Below are 17,882 nucleotides of genomic sequence, written 5' to 3'. Positions count from 1 at the left end.
TGGTTTATCACTTTTTTTCTTTTTAAATGTAAAAATACTGTCTCCTTTCCAGTCAGTGTGTTGGTTTTTTTCCTTCCTGATGTCAGAAACACCACCTGTGACACCAGGTTTATTGCCAAGTTTATCTGATTTGGAACATGGCTACTGATAATGCAGTCTTCCCCACACTATCCTGTTGTTTACTTCCGTATCTGAGGGAAGTCAATTGCTTGAGCAATTAATAGTGTGTCATGTAGACACCTGGCTAAAGTGATTTATACATTTTTAACTCTGTTATTCTAACTGAAGGAACCGTTTTACTTTCCTTATGGGTTAACGTCATTATGCCTTTCCAAAAGTAGATTACCATCAGTTTTTGCTTTCTTTGTGCCTTTACCTTAAGTTACAGAATGTATTGAAATGTTCATGACACTTAAAACAAAATACGTAGCTGGCTGTAAAGACAGTCTTTGGAATATTTCCTTCTATCCATCTCAAAAGGAGTCTTTGAAATTTTGCCACTGTCTTATGTAAATATTTATCTTAAATAAGAGTGGCCTTTTGCCATATCATTCCTACAGGATACCAGTGTAGTGGGAATTACTATCTGAAATATAGTATGGCTCACTGAAAGATCCTTCAGAATTGGGAATCTCTCCTCCATTAAAACCTGAGGGTACTCTCACTTATGCTTTGTTTGAGAAGAGAGAAAATTTCCAAGGATACTGTTCACTTTGTTAAATCCAGATATAGAAACATCATTGTAAAATGCATCTGAGCATTTGTGGCAATGTACATAATAGAAAATCTCCTATTATTTTGATGAAAATGGCTTAAGACAACATTAAGACCCCACATGATTATTGTTGCTGTCTCATTGTAATTTACCAAATACCTAGTAGAGAGTGTATCACAGTTAACTAGAGACCCTCTTGGGATTCCTATCAGGCTTAAAATAGGATTTTTTTGTTGTTGTTAAATTCCCTTTAGAACTGATGTTTACTCTCCAAGGAACTTTACATCAAGGGGAGCTGAATGTGCCTAGCATCTGTCATGATCAGTTCCAATGAAACTAACACATTTCTCAAGATACTCATTTTTCTTTCTTTGGGGAAATGTCTCTCTTTCTGGAGTAATGGAACTGAATGAGTGGACAAGTGTTATCCCTTTTTAACACACAGGTAAACAGAGGTTAAATGTCTTGACTGGTGGCACAAAAATGGACAATGACTGCCTAGGAAGGAGTACTGCGGAAAGGAGTCAACTTGGACCCCCAGATCCAATATGAATCAACAGTGTAACACTGTTGCAAAAAAAGCAGACATCATCCTGGGATGTATTTGCAAGAGTATTGTAAGCAAGACACGAGGAGTAATTCTTCTGCTCTACTCCATGCTGATTAGGCCTCAACTGGAGTATTGTATCCAATTCTGAGTGCCATGTTTCAGGAAAGATGTGGACAAATTGGAGACAATCCAGAGAAGAGCAAAACAAATGATTAAAGGTCCAGAAAACATGACCTATGAGAGAAGACTGAAAAAAATTTGTTTGTTTAGTCTGGAGAAGAGAAGAGTGAGAGGGGACATAACAGTTTTCAAGTATATAAAAGGTTGTTACAAGAAGGAGGGAGAAAATTTGTTTTTCTTCTCCTCTGAGAATAGGACAAGAAACAATGGGCTTAAATTGCAGCAGACACAGTTTAGATCGGACATTAGGAAAAACTGCCTAACTGTCAGAGTGGTTAAGCATTGGAATAAATTGCTTAGGGAAGTTGTGGAATCTCCATCACTGGGGATTTTTAAGAGCAGGTTGGACAAACACCTGTCAAGGATGGTCTAGAACAGATAATATAGTCCTGCCTTGAGTGCAGGGGACTGGACTAGATGACCTCTTGAGGTCCTTTCCAGTTCAATGATTCTATACCAAATCTGTGGTTGAGTTGGGTGGAAAATTCAGGTTTGCGGTCTCCCAGTCTACTATGCTAACCAACAGGCAATACTGTGGCCCCACAGTCGACCATCACACGGAAAACGAGGACACCAATTTTACTAATCCTTGCATACAAACAAAGCGCTCTACCTTCTCAGCAAATTATTTTATAGACATTAATTTCGTTGTCTAATTCTACACATCAGTTCCTTTCTCATTCTCTCTCACTCATATCCTTTCTCTGAATTTAGAATTTATTTTGATTTCTGATTTCGGTATCAGATCTATATCTCCATGTTCCAGAAGGGATCAGTCTTTCCATCTGGTGGATAGCTCTGAAAAATCATGTCTGAAATATATTTAACAATGCTAATAAAGTTAGGCAGCACGATGTAAACTTTTAACAATCACTACAGTCTACTTGATACTGTGTAAACCACGTTAACATGTATGTTTATAGTAGGGCTGTGAATCGCAGTTAATGCATGTGATTAACCAGCCAAAATCTGAAATGGCGCCCCTGGTGAGCCAGGAATGGCTGGAGGGGCTGTGGAATGGCCATGGGCTCTGGCAAGATGCATTCCCTGTATGAAAGCATGAAGCCTGCCTTGAGAGCTGCAGGCCGAGTGCCAGGCACCACGAGCTGCAGCAGTAGCGCAGAAGTACGTAACATCAAAAAATATTTAAATAAATGGTATTATGTTACTATTTAACAGTGTGATTAAAACTGCAATTAATCACAACTTTTTAAATCTTGCGATTAACTGATTAATTTTTTTAAATCGTTTGACAGCCCTAGTTTATAGTTGTGCCAAGTAAGACACTTTGTTTATTGAGGGGTGGGGGTGGGGAGTCAGAAAATGAGGTAGAGTGGTAGTATAGTCAACAGTAGAAAGCTTAGTATTGGCATAACCAAGGCTTGAAAAACAGGTTTGGCCATGCTAAATTGAAGTTTTGCCAAGTGGGATATGTAAGGAATTGTTCTTTCTCTGAGAACAAGGAACTGGACTGGATTTTATCTTGTACTTAATTTGAATCAGATAGCCCAGGGTTGAAAGGATCTATATATCATCACTCCGCTAGTTACCACCAAATATCTTTCTGTGACTGTTACTTTTAGCTAAGGATTCATCGTCTAACGCCAGCAATATTCCTGCACACATCAGTGTATCATTTTATTAATCATAGTTATTTTTGCAGTTTGCATAGAATCTTATTCTTCAGCTAATCCAAACATGTATTATAGAGAAAACTAAGGAACCTGTGGGCGTCATGCTCTCCCCTTGTAGTTTGCTGAATTCTCAGAATCCAAAGCTTTTATTAATTTAAAAAAAAAAAGCCCTTCTAATTGTTAAGATGACCTTCAGAATGTAAACAGATGTACTGTTGTATTGCTTGCAGCCTGCCAAACTGAGATAATAGTAATGAGAGGTGTGAAATGCTTCCATTCATCTAAATGGGGTACTAATTTTGAAACCTTATTATGATGTATTTGCCAGTGCTGTTTAACTACTTGACTACATAATGATATACCAGGTTTATTCAACAAATATGACTGAATACATATTGTGGCACAGGAACATTTTAAGCAATGGGAAAGGATAGTTGAGAAATTGGGTTTATCTTTGATTGTTAGAGGATTTATATCAATCGGAAGCAAAATTCCTGCCTACAAAAGTATGCTTGCTCAGTGAACTCCATTTAAAGCATTTTTCTGAACAGCTGTTTCTAGCCTTTCATTTACATTTAAAATTGTGTACAACTACAACTTGAAATTTTTTCTAAAAGAACTGAAGAATATCTCGGCAGATCTTGCTGTGGGTGATCATAGTTTAACCTGGTTTCCAGAAAATTCTTAGTGACAGGTTGTGTGTAGGCAAGGATGGATATAAGCAAATTATTTAATGCCTCTAGGTTTTTATATTGTCAAATAAAACTTCACATCCACTGTAGGCAGTGTGCCTTTATCTGTGAACCTACCAGGGTTTGCTGTTCTTTAAATTTCAAAACTTCAACTTTTCTTTGCAAGTTAATTTGCAATCAGGTCTGTAAAATTTATGGAGGAGAAGACAGAGTTTGGGCTTGTTCTTTGTTTCCTATACAGCAATTACTGCCAGTCTTATTTCTTCTGAGGTTATGTTTAGATCTGATGGTTTGGAGTGTCTGTTTTATTAAAAGCTGCATTTTTTGTAGTAGTTACAGAATACTAGGGGAAAATTATTTTGAGTCTTTGTTTGTAGTGAATTGATACTAAGTCAATAACTTTTTTTATTTGACTGTGGGCTAGTGAGAGATTTTTATTTGTTTTTTTTAAAAAAAAGTCCATGTGCAGATGTCGTCATTCCCCAACATTTAAGTGTACTCTTTTTAAAAATATAAAGTGTGGCATGGTATTAATGAGATATACTTATTTTTTGGGAGATAATGCACACTTTTATTTTGAATCAATTGCACCATAAACCGCAAGTTCATATAATATGCAGTCAGTTCTGCTGCCTAAGTTATTTTGAGCCTTGTTACACTCCTATTGGAGGGATTTATACATTGTAACTTATTAGAGGACTGTTTGGTTCTTTCATGTTTTCTTTAAAAAGAAATTTTTAAAAATAAAGTAACTTTCCCCTAAATATTGGGAATGTAAAAAACAAAAAAAACAATAAAACAAAACCCCTAACCCTTTCTAAATATGTAAAAATATTATAATTTTCTTTCATTCAATTCATGATGAGTATGAGTGTTCTGGGGGGCAGGAGGAGAAACGTTCCCCTGCTTGGAATAAAACAATTGAAAGCTGGTGGGATTCCTACATCAACAGAAAAACCTTTTCTGGCGATGTGAGCTATGCCTATACTACAGGGCTATGCAGGCATAGCTACGCTGCTGCACTGTCCATAGTGTAGACCAGGGGTTTTGGTATAGACCCTACTTTTTGCCTGTGACCTCCCATTTTGAGACTTACTGTTTCCTGTGACCCTAGACAGCAACAGAGCAACATAGCAACCAAGGAACTTACACATTAAGTACACTATTTGATGCTCTCTAATGTGGCATTATGGAACACAATGTGATACAGCAGGCATTTTGGCCTTTCTTCATTCTTGACCAAAACACCGGCAAAGCATAATCAAAGAGAGCCTCACCATACTTGCAAGCACATTTCTTGGATTTTAGTTTTTCATAACTGCGTCACTAGACTCGCTGCTGGAGGTTGACGCAGATACTGTCTGTAAAAATGAGTCCATTGTGCCGCCTCTTCAAAAAGTTAAGCAAATGAGGCCAGGACTTATGAAGGCCTGGCGTGTTGATATTAGGGCAGCTCTGAGACAGTCACTGTAGGTCACTGTCATTGAGTGCTAACAGAATATTCAAGGTGGCATAAAAGAAGATATAGGGCCTGCCTTAGCTTATAAAGCCATTGCAGTTTCCATCTCAAAAAAGGCTAGCACAGGCTCCTACCAGTTCGAACAGAGAGGATGCTCTGATGAGGCTAGTGCCCACAGTAAGGCTCTTCTGCATTCAAGTACCTCAGCTGGATGCTTGCATAGCTGGATGGTGCAAATGACCAAATTAGCATCCACACAGCCATCTCAGCACAGCCAACATGTCCGGTTTTGCTTCACAAACACCGCATCAGGTATTGCTATTATGACAGCTCGGCTAAGAAGACAAGGAGGAGTCTAGGTGTATCCTTACTAGATGACTGCCTAATACAGAGTTACTCCCAACAGCAGGTCAGACTCTCTCTTCAAAAGGCTCTTGACATCATCTAAGGGTCTCAAGATCAACAAGGACAAATCCACACTGACCCCAGTGCAAAGCATCAAATTAATAGAAGCAGTATTAGATTCTAGACTGGGAAAAGCATATCTACCTGAGAGATTCGAAACAGTTGCAGACCCGCATACAGCAGCTCCAAGTGCAGCCCTCAACATCAGTGAGAACCCGTCTGAAGCTTCTGTGACATTTTGTTGTACACGTTTGTCACACAGCATAGTGGACTTCACCTTTGTCCACTACAGAGATAGTTGAAGTGAGCATAGCAACCCAACAGAGACAGCCTAGGAGGGGTGCTCTAGCTTTTTTGCCATCCCAAGCATGACAGTCAGGCAGCCTTCGATGGCTTCCCTGTGGGTGGTCCGCCGGTCCCGTGGCTGTGGCGTACCCTCCGCTGAATTGCTGCCAAATCGCCACCAAATCCGCAGGACTGGGGCCCTCACAGCGACCGGCAGGGTGTCCCCCGCGGCTTGTTGCCCCAGGCATGCGCTTGGAGTGCTGGTGCCTGGAGCCGCCGCTGCAGCCTAGACAAGATGGACTCCTTCCCTGGTTCCTGGGCACCCTGCCTGCAGGCTGCAGTTTTCGGGACTCTGAGACTCCCTAGCAGCCCATGTGGCTGCCGGAGTTAGGGCTTCAGGGATGGCCAGTTTCCCAACTGGTGGAATTCCTGGGCTTCCTGGCTTTGTGGGTGGCCAATTCCTAGATCCTGGGGTCCCAGACTGTGGAGGTGACTGGCTTCCCAGCTAGCAGGATCTCTGCTCCCAGAGTTTTTGAGCTGATGGCTCCTTGACCTGTCCACTTGGCAGGCAACCTAGGAAGCCAGCTAGCTGGGCAACTGGGCCTTCTGCCCAGCAGTATGGAGGCTGGGCAGGTAGCTGGCAAGCCAGAAACCTCCATGCTGATTTTTCTGAAATGGATTTTTTTCTCTTCTTTCCTTCCTGTTTAAAAAAAAAAACAGAACAAAAAACAAAACAAAACAAAACACCTCCCCTTGTTCCTATTCAGAACAAAACTCCCTCAATCTTGAGATTTTTTTTCATGGCATGGAAGATTTTTCCCCACACGGATCTACTAGTCACTTTGAAGACCTGAGGGCCAATGGAGTACATCACACTCAGTTCCCAGTGTGCTCTATAGGCACCTATCATAACCTTAGTCCCAGATTTGGACCTTAGCGTCCAAAATATGGGGGTTAGCATGAAAACCTCCAAGCTTAGTTACCAGCTTGGACCTGGTACCTGCTGCCACCACCCAAAAAATTAGAGTGTTTTGGGGCACTCTGGTCCCCCTGAAAAACCTTCCCTGGGGACCCCAAGACCCAAATCCCTTGAGTCTCACAACAAAGGGAAATAATCCTTTTTCCCTTCCCCCCTCTCTGTTCCCAGTCCTGGAAACAAAAGTACTTTCCTATTCCCCCAGAGGGAATGCAAAATCAGGCTAGCAATCCAACACACAGATCTCCCCTTGATTTCTTTCTCCCACCAATTCCCTGGTGAGTGCAGACTCAATTTCCCTGAAGTAAAGAAAAACTCCAACCGGTCTTAAAAGAAAGCTTTATATAAAAAGAAAGAAAAATACATACAAATGGGCTCTCTGTATTAAGATGATACAATACAGGGTCAATTGCTTAAAAGAATATTGAATAAACAGCCTTATTTAAAAGAATACAAATTAAAGCACTCCAGCACTTATATTCATGCAAATACCAAAGAAAAGAAACCATATAACTTACTATCTGATCTCTTTGTCCTTACACTTAGAAACAGAAGACTAGAAAGTAGAAACTACTTCTCCAAAGCTCAGAGAAAGCAGGCAGACAGACAAAAGACTAAGACACACAATTCCCTCCACCCAGAGTTGAAAAAATCCGGTTTCCTGATTGGTCCTCTGGTCAGGTGCTTCAGGTGAAAGAGACATTAACCCTTAGCTATCTGTTTATGACACGCCCCCCAAATTGCAGACAGTGGGGAAGCTCACTGGCGGCGATTTCCTTCTAGAACTTGAAAATAAACAGATTAATACAACACATACACCTTTACATATACTCCTAAGTATATAACTAACAGACTTCTACATTTTAAGAACACTTTTTAACTACTGAATTCTGGGAAACTCTCACGGGAGAGTGCATCAGCTACTTCGTTAGAAGCTCCTGTGATGTGCTGAATTTCAAAATCAAAATCTTGGAGAGCTAAACTCCAACGAAGAAGTTTCTTGTTGTTCCCCTTGGCAGTATGAAGCCACTTTAGTGCAGCATGGTCAGTTTGTAGTTGGAACCGCCGTCCCCAAACATATGGGCGTAGCTTTTCCAGGGCGTACACAATGGCATAGCATTCCTTTTCACTGACTGACCAGTGACTTTCCCTCTCAGACAGTTTCTTGCTGAGAAACACGACAGGATGGAAGTTGTGATCTGTTGCTTCCTGCATGAGCACTGCTCCTATACCACGCTCAGATGCATATGTGGTTACTAGGAATGGCTTGTCAAAATCCGGGGCCCTGAGCACAGGGTCAGACATGAGCGTTGCCTTAAGTTGGGTAAAGGCCTTTTGACACTCATTAGTCCACCTAACTGCATTTGGCTGGGTCTTTTTGGTCAGGTCGGTCAATGGGGCAGCGATTTGGCTGTAGTGTGGTACAAATCGCCTGTAGTATCCGGCCAAGCCTAAGAAGGATTGGACCTGTTTCTTTGACCTTGGGACAGGCCACTTTTGGATAGCATCCACTTTGGCCTGTAGGGGGTTTATGGTTCCTAGACCCACCTGGTGCCCCAGGTAAGTCACTCTGTTTTGGCCTATTTGACACTTTTTGGCCTTAACAGTTAGTCCTGCCTGCCTGATGCGCTCAAAGACCTTTTCCAGGTGTAGTAGGTGTTCGGGCCAGGAGTCAGAAAAAATGGCCACATCATCGAGGTAGGCAACTGCAAATTTTCCCAGTCCAGCTAGTAGACCATCTACCAGCCTCTGGAAGGTGGCAGGTGCATTTCGAAGGCCGAAAGGAAGGACATTGAATTCATACACCCCCGCATGGGTGACGAATGCTGACCTCTCCTTGGCAGGTTTATCTAGCGGTACTTGCCAGTACCCCTTGGTTAAGTCTATTGTAGAGATGAACTGGGCACGTCCCAACTTTTCCAATAGCTCATCGGTGCGTGGCATTGGATAGTTGTCCGGACGAGTTACCGCATTTAGCTTACGGTAGTCCACGCAAAAGCGTATTTCCCCATCTGGTTTGGGTACCAGAACCACTGGAGATGCCCATGCACTGGTAGATGGGCGGATTATACCCATCTGTAGCATGTTCTGGATCTCCCGTTCTATAGCAGCTTGGGCATGAGGAGACACTCGGTAGGGTGGGGTTCTGATTGGGTGAGCATTACCTGTATCAATGGAGTGGTATGCCCGTTCAGTCCGTCCTGGGGTGGCTGAGAACAATGGGGCGAAGCTAGTGCACAGCTCCTTGATTTGTTGCCGCTGCAGACGTTCCAGGGTGGTTGAGAGGTTCACCTCTTCCACGCCACCGTCTTTTTTCCCGTCGTAGTAGACACCGTCAGGCCACTCAGCATCATCTCCCTGGACTGTAAACTGACAAACCTGTAAGTCTCTGGAATAGAAAGGCTTGAGAGAATTAACATGGTACACTTTAGGCTTTAGTGAGGAATTGGGAAATGCTATGAGGTAGTTTACAGCTCCCAGGCGCTCTTGGACCGTGAATGGCCCTTCCCATGATGCTTCCATCTTATGGGCCTGTTGCGCCTTCAAGACCATAACCTGGTCTCCTACCTTGAAGGAACGTTCTCTGGCATGTCTGTCATACCAGGCCTTTTGCTCTTCTTGAGCATCCTTTAGGTTCTCTCTAGCAAGGGCTAAAGAGTGTCGGAGGGTGCTTTGTAGGTTGCTTACAAAGTCCAGAATGTTAGTTCCTGGAGAAGGCGTAAACCCCTCCCATTGCTGCTTCACCAACTGTAATGGCCCCTTAACCTCGTGACCATACACAAGTTCAAATGGTGAAAACCCTAAACTGGGATGTGGTACAGCCCTGTAGGCAAACAGCAACTGCTGCAACACTAGGTCCCAATTATTGGAGAATTCGTTGATGAATTTTCGTATCATGGCCCCCAAAGTTCCATTGAACCTTTCCACCAGGCCATTGGTTTGATGGTGGTACGGGGTGGCAACCAAGTGATTCACCCCATGAGTTTCCCACAGTTTTTCCATGGTCCCTGCCAGGAAATTAGACCCTGAATCTGTAAGGATGTCGGAGGGCCAGCCTACCCTGGCAAAGATGTCTGTTAGGGCCAGGCACACAGTGTTAGCCCTGGTGTTGCCTAGAGCGACTGCTTCTGGCCATCGGGTAGCAAAGTCCACTAAAGTCAGTACGTACTGCTTTCCTCTGGGCGTCTTTTTTGGGAAAGGGCCCAGAATATCCACAGCTACTCGCTGAAATGGGACCTCAGTTATGGGGAGTGGCTGGAGAGGGGCCTTGACCTGGTCTTGAGGCTTTCCCACTCTTTGGCATACCTTACAAGACCGGACATACTTGGCAACGTCCTTGCCCATCCCCTCCCAGTGGAAGGACTTCCCCAACCGGTCCTTGGTTCTGTTCACCCCAGCATGGCCACTGGGATGATCATGGGCTAAGCTTAAGAGCTTCCCCCGGTACTTAGTTGGAACCACCAACTGTTTTTGCGGCTGCCATTCTTCCCGGTGTCCACCAGAAAGAATTTCCTTGTATAAAAGTCCTTGGTCTATAACAAACCGGGATCGATTAGAAGAGCTGAGAGGCGGTGGGGTGCTCCGTGCCGCCGCCCAAGCTTTCTGAAGGCTGTCATCCGCTTCCTGCTCAGCCTGGAACTGTTCCCTTGAGGCTGGGGTCACCAGTTCTTCCTCAGACTGTGGACTTGGGCTTGGTCCCTCTGGAAGCGATGTAGGTGATGGGGTTGTTTCCGTTGCTGGTGAACCGCTCTCCACTGGTGCACCTGAGGGTATTTCAGGCTCTGGCTGAGCCTTTTGGGTATGGCTGTCTTTGGCTTCTGCCAGTTCTGGCTCGCTGGCGCCCTCTGGCGTTGAGTTTGAAGATGTGGTTGCACTTGCTGGTGCTGGTTGCTGTTCCAGTTCCGGACCTGGGACTGGAGATGCTGTGGCTGTTTCAGTGGTAGGCATGGAATCCGGGTCCACTACCTCTGTCTGGGTCTCTGGTAACACAGACGGGGCCTCTGTGGACGGCTCAGGAACAGGAATGGGTCTGGAAGCTTGCCTGGTTTGGCTACGTGTAACCATTCCCACTCTCTTGGCCCGCCTCACCTGGTTGGCCAAGTCTTCCCCCAGTAGCATGGGGATAGGATAATTGTCATAGACTGCAAAAGTCCACATTCCTGACCAGCCTTTGTACTGGACAGGCAGTTGAGCTGTAGGCAAGTCTACAGCTTGTGACATGAAGGGGTAAATTGTAACTTTGGCCTTTGGGTTGATGAATTTGGGGTCAACGAAGGATTGGTGGATAGCTGACACTTGTGCCCCCGTGTCTCTCCACGCAGTAACCTTCTTTCCACCCACTCTCAAATTTTCCCTTCGCTCCAAGGGTATTTGAGAGGCATCCGGGCCTGGGGATCTTTGGTGTGATGGTGGTGTAATGAATTGCACTCGCATGGTGTTCTTGGGACAGTTGGCCTTGATATGTCCCAGTTCATTACACTTAAAGCATCTTCCATCTGATGGGTCACTGGGCCGAGGTGAGTTACTGGAGACTGGTGAGGTGGAAGGGTAGGGTGTCTGTGGCTTTACTTGGGTGGTATGTGGGGTCTTTGGCTGTCCTCGGTTGTAGGGTTTATGGTCTGTGTGCCCCCTGGGGTAATCGTTCCCCTTGACAGTAGCTTTCTTGCTTTCTGCCAGTTCCATCCATTTGGCTCCAATCTCCCCCGCCTCAGCGATATCTTTGGGATTTCCATCTTGTATGTACCGTGTGATGTCTTCAGGAACACCATCCAAGAACTGCTCCATTTGTATGAGGAGGTGCAGTTCTTCCAAGGTTTGAATGTTGTTTCCTGTTATCCAGGCCTCATAGTTTTTTGCAATGTAGTAGGCGTGTTTGGGAAATGCCACCTCTGGTTTCCACTTTTGGGTTCTGAAACGCCGATGGGCATGATCTGGGGTTATCCCCATTCTGTATCTGGCCTTGGTTTGAAAAAGTTTATAGTCATTCATTTGCTGCTTAGGCATTTCAGCTGCCACCTCTGCTAAAGGTCCACTGAGCTGTGACCTCAATTCTACCATGTACTGGTCTTCGGGAATGCTGTACCCAAGACAGGCTCTTTCAAAATTTTCCAAGAAGGCCTCGGTGTCATCACCTGCCTTGTAGGTGGGAAATTTCCTGTGCTGTGGAGCAATAATGGGCGCCGGGTTGTTAGGGTTGGCTGGCACATGCAGCCCAGCTTTTGCCAACTCCAGTTCATGTTTTCTCTGTTTTTCCTTCTCTTCATTCTCTTTTTGTTGTTTTTCCATTTCTTTTTGGTGTTTTTTCCATTTCTCGGTGGTGGGCCGCCTCCTCTTCTTCTTGCTTCCTTCTGTGGGCCAACTCTTCTTCTGCTTGTTTCCTTCGGTAGGCTACCTCTTCTTCTTCTTCTAGTTTTCTTTTGTGTGCTGCCTCTTGGGCTGCCTGTTCTCTTTGGAAGGCTGCCAGTTTCATGCTTTCTTCCTTTTCTTTCATCTCCATCTCTTTTTTTGTTTTATTTCCAGTTCCTGTTTGTGTTTTTCCATCTCTCGCCTGTGTTCAGCTTTGATTTGTTCTTCGGCCTCAATTTTGGCCTTAGAAGTCATGGTTCCTGTTTTCTTGTGTTGGGGTGCCCTCCGGTGTTTATCTTCTGAACTGCAGGTTCTCTGTTGCCTCCTGAAGTCTGCCTAGCAACAGTGCCTTTAGCTAATTTTCAATGTTAAGTAAACCTGAAAAACCACTTTATTTGCATTCATATAGTGCTGGTAATGACTCTCAATGGGAGTGCTATTGTGTGACAAAAGACCCTCAACAGTCTCTTAATGGCTTCTCGCTTAACATGCAAGCCACAAACTGCCAGAGAGAGCAGAAAAAAAAAATTCTCTCTGGTTCCCTTTTAAAACCAACTGTTTCTCTCTGCTAAAAAGCCCTTAGCAGAGAAAAGAAAAATATAATATTCCTACTGGCTTCTGGATTCTGTCTAGATCCCACCCGCTGCTACACCATATCATAACCTTAGTCCCAGATTTGGACCTTAGCGTCCAAAATATAGGGGTTAACATGAAAACCTCCAAGCTTAGTTACCAGCTTGGACCTGGTACCTGCTGCCACCACCCAAAAAATTAGAGTGTTTTGGGGCACTCTGGTCCCCCTGAAAAACCTTCCCTGGGGACCCCAAGACCCAAATCCCTTGAGTCTCACAACAAAGGGAAATAATCCTTTTTCCCTTCCCCCCTCTCTGTTCCCAGTCCTGGAAACAAAAGTACTTTCCTATTCCCCCAGAGGGAATGCAAAATCAGGCTAGCAATCCAACACACAGATCTCCCCTTGATTTCTTTCTCCCACCAATTCCCTGATGAGTACAGACTCAATTTCCCTGAAGTAAAGAAAAACTCCAACCGGTCTTAAAAGAAAGCTTTATATAAAAAGAAAGAAAAATACATACAAATGGGCTCTCTGTATTAAGATGATACAATACAGGGTCAATTGCTTAAAAGAATATTGAATAAACAGCCTTATTTAAAAGAATACAAATTAAAGCACTCCAGCACTTATATTCATGCAAATACCAAAGAAAAGAAACCATATAACTTACTATCTGATCTCTTTGTCCTTACACTTAGAAACAGAAGACTAGAAAGTAGAAAACTACTTCTCCAAAGCTCAGAGAAAGCAGGCAGACAGACAAAAGACTAAGACACACAATTCCCTCCACCCAGAGTTGAAAAAATCCGGTTTCCTGATTGGTCCTCTGGTCAGGTGCTTCAGGTGAAAGAGACATTAACCCTTAGCTATCTGTTTATGACAGCACCCAATTTTGTTCAGGATCCAACTCAAGGTTTTTATTCATTTTTAAAGTGCTATCTTAGAATGCCTTTTCTCTGACTCACCCTAAGGAGTGGGCTCTTGGCTGACTTGCTGGTGAATGATTTATCATCTACAGGTGAGGCATTCTTGGTCTTTGTTAATAAGCTCCTTACCACTGAAGGACAGGATGGCCCTGACAGTCATAAGACCACAGAGCAAGACTGATTCTTTGGCAAAAGCCTTTCCTTGGAGGGTAAACCAGGGGAGAGGAAATGTTTTCATAGGAGAAAGAACAAAAAGGGCAAAGGAGAAAATTTTGAGGCAATGGCAACTCAAACAGTGATAGAACCAAGGAGACCTTATTAGACTACTCTTTATTTTTTTAATGTAGTTTCCCATATGGCACATAGATACCATGGTTATGAGAGCATCAGAAATGTATAAATGAAACTATTGCAGCATTACTTGGCCCTTATATGCACTTTACAAAAAACAAATGGCTTTAAGTAGTACTGGATGTGTCATTTACTGTGATATTTTTCTTCCAGTATACAAAGGTTTATGGTGACAACAGCTATAATGAAGATTAAGAGCTTGGCTACACTTGAGTTACAGCGCTCGTGGTGGCTTTATAGCGCTGTAACTTACTCCCCGTCCACAATGGCAAGGCACATACAGCGCTGTATCTCCCTGGCTACAGCGCTGGTTGTACTTCACCTCGATGAGAGGAATAAAGAGAACAGCGCTGGTGCTGCAGCACTGGAGTGCCAGTGTAAACAGTGATTAATCTTACTACGCTGTAACTGACCTCTGGAACCTTCCCATAATGCTTTTTAAGTAAAGATAACACTTTGTTTTGTTGTGAATCCTGTCTTTGTTTTGTTGTGAACTCGGGGCTCCTGGAGCTGCTTATCTAAAAACAAACACAGCTACTGTTTGCAGTGAATGAGCAGAGGCAGGCAGTGGGATCCCTTTGGAACGTTTGCTTGAGGAGAGAAGCAGCACAGCGTGTGGGGGGGAAGGGTCCATTTCGGAGCAGCTGCTTATCGGGCCTGTGAGGAAAAAAACAAAGAGGGCTATTTGCATTTAGTGAATGAGAGAGGGGTGGAGGAAGGGGTTGGAACTTGCAAGGCAGGGAGCTGACACGGTGTTAGCTCCAAAAATCCACTCTCTTCTCTCCCACGCTCCCTGTCACACTCCACCTCACCCCCCTCTTTTGAAAAGCACGTTGCAGCCACTTGAACCCTGGGATAGCTGCCCACAATGCATCACTTCCAACACCGCTGCAGATGCTGCAAATGTGGCCACACTGCAGCACTGGTAGCTGTCAGTGTGGCCACACTGCAGTGCTTTCCCTACACAGCTGTACGAAGACAGCTTTAACTCCGCAAGTGTAGCCAAACCCTTAATAAGGACATGTAACGTTAGAGGCTGTTTCTTACTGTATTATATTGTGACTTAACAGCTTATGCTATAGTTTACTTTTCTTTCATGAAAGTTTAACTACTTTTATTAAAGGCTTTTTCTTCTAGAATAATGCTGAATAAAATTCCTGTTGCAGCTGCTTACATCATATTGCTTTCAACACAGTTAGAAATGAAACTGAAATTTAAAACAATCTTTTTTTTTTAATTTGACATTTTGTAGAAGTGTCTCTGATGTGATCTAATTGAAAATATCCCCCTCAGAAACTCTGAAGTAATGCTTAGTTTATAAGCTTTATTTTTACAAAAGCAAAGCTAGTTTTTTTTCCCCTCTCTTTGGAAATGTCTTAACACTAGATTTATACATAATGTTTGTAGAAATTTTGTTTTGCTCTAATAAATAAGTCTTATGTGTAACAATTGGTGCATTGTTAATGTCCAATCTCTCTCCTATGTGGTTTACCAACACAGGTTACGAGCTCAGGTTTCAACTTCTGTCTGTTTCAGGTTTTCAAGAACAAAGAAAGCAGCATAATCTTGTAATACAGCAGTTTTTTGTTAGTATGTATAGGAATAAAAAGGCAAACTTGTATTCTCAATCGTTTTTAACAAACAGTATCAATAGAGTATATACAGAATATTTCCTGTCTTGCTTAGCATTTAAGGTCCGTTTTTTTCCCCAAAAAATCCAGTTTGCTACAATTTGATCCCTACTACAGCATCATTTTGTTGAGAGGTAAAGAATGGATCTGCGTGAGATTTTGAACAAGCCTTTAGAGAGAGAAAGTTGTTTTGTTTCTACACTATTACAATGACTATATAGAGTGCAGTAACAGATTATTTCAGATTGTTCTAGCCAGGAATTAAAGCCTGTATCTATGCTAATAGGCCTAAAGAAGTAATTGATAAAAAGACAGCAACGCATAGTTGTGCTGTTAATAGGTTTAAAAAAAAATAAATTTGTAGACTACATACTTCTATCAGTGTAGGCAGAATTTACCACACTAAAATGAGTATCTCGACAGCAACTTTTTTCCAGTGGGATAAAGATTTGAGTTGTTAGATGACATGCTTAAATAAATAAATTTATTGTAAACCTATATTATGGTTAGTTATTGAAAGTGTACAATAAAATATATATTATCACAAGTATTTGATCACATACACTTATACTGAGAAACGGTATCCTACCTTTTTTTCCCTTAAGAACTTTGCTACAGAAGTGTAGCATCTGGTAAGGTAGTACTTTTTCAGACAGTCTAGGGAAAATAATGTTTATAGACAGCTACACAGTAGAAGTTTACTGAAGTGTTATACAACTGCAGTGCATGGCTCTTGACTAACCAAGGTCTCCTGACCTTTGGAACTTGATCCCCAACTGTTCTTCAGAGTCTTTAGATCATGCTGTAAGGTTTGTCTGCTCAGCATGAAAACTTTGTTTCATTTTGACTTTTGATTTCTCTTCTGGGTAATTGGATATTGGATGTGGCCAGATGAGTTTCCATAAAGGGCAGGACTGACTGAGTTGAATTCTGTTCTATCTTTATTTTGTTAGATACTACATAATACAAATTGGACGTGTGGATTTGTTGATTATATCTGGCTGTTCACTTAAGATATTGGGAGAAACTTAGTCAAGTAACAGCCTAGTAGTGACAACAGATTGGCTGGCTATATTTGGTGGCAATAATTTTTATCTTTGCAGTCAATAGCAGTAGTAACTAAAATGCAAAAAGCTAAGGTAACTGTTGAAAAAAATTTCAGTAGAAATCAACTATAAAGTGTCTATTGGATCTTAATTTAATTATGATCTGACTGAAGCATCTCCTAACCACCATCACCAATTACTTTGTGGGGAGAAAAGGCAGCCACCATAGGATTTAGAAGCCATTTTCTATTTATAAGAGAGTATGGTTGAGCTATTCTAAAGTGACTGGTAATTTTTGAGTGTTTAATTTTTTGAGTGCTCATTTTAGGGGACATCTTAAAGGGTCTGATTTCCCCCAGAAATGTTAAGCACTCAGCTTCTAAGGGGGAAGGGGACATCTGAATTTCAGTGTTGGGCACTTAAAATTCCTAATCACTTCTGAAAATTTAGGTCTTGCTTCTGGAATTATTAGTAGTATAACTTCTTACTCAAAACCATACTCATTTTACTTTAAATTTGGTCTTACACCACTGGTGGTGAAAGCTTTAGTTACAGAGCTTGTTTACAAAGCTGTAATCTCTTTTCATCTAATACAGAAAGGCAGATAAAAAATTAATTGTTAGGCATCAGTTGGGTTAATAGCGAACAAATGTGACCAATTTATAATCAGCTCTTTTTTTGTCAGTTCATCATTTAGTGTCTGCTCCCAAACTAAGTTTGCAGTATTGATAGAGATAGGTTTGCTCAATTATTTTTTTTAAAATCACCCAGGCAATTGATTTACTTAGCATTGTTTTGTAACACAGTGTGTGTCTGAGCCTGGGCAATAGTTTGGGCAACCTAATAAAATTGATCTAAGTTTAATGTAAAACCCTGTAGTATAACTTCTGAAACAATAGGATTTAGCACGATTTGCTTTAGAAGAAATTGCACCAGCCAATAATGACAAGATAGTGATAAAAGCAAAATAGCCTTTTTGGAGAGGTTTCAAAAGCGTAACCATGTTCTCAGATGATTCAATATGTAGTCATTTGAGAGATGCTGAAACTACTTAACTGCTGCTTGCAAAGTGAAAAACAGAAAGCCAGTGAAATGCTGGCTCTACAAGAAAT

The 17,882-nt window shown here is 42.4% G+C and overlaps 1 protein-coding gene across 3 annotated transcripts in view; it reads left to right on the top strand.

Annotated features, from left to right (window-relative positions):
- ATP11A (ATPase phospholipid transporting 11A) overlaps positions 1-17,882 on the top strand; it is a 267,235-nt gene that overhangs the window by 61,440 nt on the left and 187,913 nt on the right. The window lies entirely within an intron of this gene.

The sequence above is a fragment of the Gopherus flavomarginatus genome, chromosome 1, assembly GCF_025201925.1.
Source record: "Gopherus flavomarginatus isolate rGopFla2 chromosome 1, rGopFla2.mat.asm, whole genome shotgun sequence".
Lineage (NCBI taxonomy): Eukaryota > Metazoa > Chordata > Testudines > Testudinidae > Gopherus > Gopherus flavomarginatus.
Note: the sequence above shows the minus strand (reverse complement) of the source record. Positions and strands in the feature narration are given on the sequence as shown.